The following is a 1,644-nucleotide window of genomic DNA, read 5'->3' as shown; positions in this document are numbered from 1 at the left end:
CCACTAGAGAATAGAGAACTGAGAGTTCGTGCAAGAACACCTAGAACTTCTTTTGACAAATTACCAATTGCATATTGTTTTGGAAAATCGTATATATAGAGAAGGCGTCTTTGAGTTATCTTTTGCCATTCACTGTGGTGGTGGCCCAACTCTGAGCTGTTAATAAAGCAAACCTAGAGAAACCCACGATTTGAAAATCCTTTAACATTATGATATGTACAGAACACATTTTTGTGTTATGATACCTTTAATTCTAATTAAATTCTTTCCACTTGAGTTACTCTTTCTCTATGCTAAAAAAATCTAAAAGTGTCCATTATGCAAATTCAGAATCCATTCTCTTAATCAGCACTGAAGGAAATTGATGGCTTGTCAGTAATTATTCAGAAAATGCTTACTTGTGCAAGTATTTGAAAAGGCTTAAAAATCAGAAATACAACCACACCATCTTCTGATCAATTTGTGGTATGACATGACAGAAAGCTTACAAACACCCTGATATTGGCTATTTTCATACTTAATCAGAAAGATTGCACATGTAACAGTCTCAATATGTGCTCAATCTCCATAAAAGCAGTAAGTGTGTGATGAAGTGGGTGCGCACAATAGTACAGCTCAATTTCATCTGTACGCCACATGAAGAAGTCTAAGTGGCATACGCAATACAGTTTCACCTAGAAACTTTTAGATTGAAACACTTTTCTCTAAGAGAGCATCCTTAATCCAGTTTTGTCAGTGGTAATGGTTACCACCCTTCTGAAGTATTTTGTTTAATAAAGTCTATGTTAATCTTGTGCACAACACTGATCACAAAACCTTCACAAAGAATTCCCATTCGAATGGCAATTATCTTTCAGAAAAAAATGGCAATTATCTTTTATAAAAATTCCTGATCTTTATTTCTAGCATCTCTACTGGAAAGAAAATTGTAACTAAATTAGATAAACAGAATTTATCTTCCAAATCTGAATCTTTTCAAGTTCATGGGATGCCCATCTAACACCACTCCTAAATAGTTTAAGAAAATCGTACAGCTACCTTCCACTCTTCATTTCAAACTACTGCCTAAATACAGGTACTGCCGGGTAAGAGAGCTGTTTCTGAAACAGTAAAAATATTTCACGTATCTATGTAGACACTACCTTTTACCTATACGTTAGGTTAGCGCTTCCACAAGACACTGTACAACAAATACGTAAAGGAAGCTCTCTAAACACTTATACTGGTGTGGTTACGAATTCCTGAGACCTCTTGCTACATCCAGCCCGCATGCAAGATTAGGAGCCTTTACACCGACTCCTGTCTGCTTCACGTCAAGCCTTAAAAGGCCATCTTCTCTGATGCCACTATCTCCTCACCAAACTCACTCCGCTCCGCCCAGCGTTTAAAAAAGGCGCCTGGGCCAGCCCGTACCGAGCAGACCCCAAAACCGGCAGCGGCAGGGCCAAGCCCCAGAAGGCCAAGGCGAGCTGCTGGCTGACGGTGCCGTCCTCACGCCCGGGCGGCTGACAGTGCGGGCTGCCGCCTGGGTTCGCTGCTAACCGGCACGGAACGCCTCGCTCTCTGCCGGCCGCCACGCCGCCCGGCCCGGCCTCCCACCGCCCTGCTTCCGGTGCCCGCGGAAGCACCAAGGCCTGCTGGGGA

Source organism: Haliaeetus leucocephalus, unplaced genomic scaffold (genome assembly GCF_000737465.1).
Source record: "Haliaeetus leucocephalus isolate CR32 unplaced genomic scaffold, Haliaeetus_leucocephalus-4.0 Scaffold0, whole genome shotgun sequence".
In the NCBI taxonomy this organism is placed as follows: Eukaryota; Metazoa; Chordata; class Aves; order Accipitriformes; family Accipitridae; genus Haliaeetus; species Haliaeetus leucocephalus.
The sequence above is the reverse complement of the archived record's forward strand: the minus strand, read 5'-3'. Positions refer to the sequence as shown.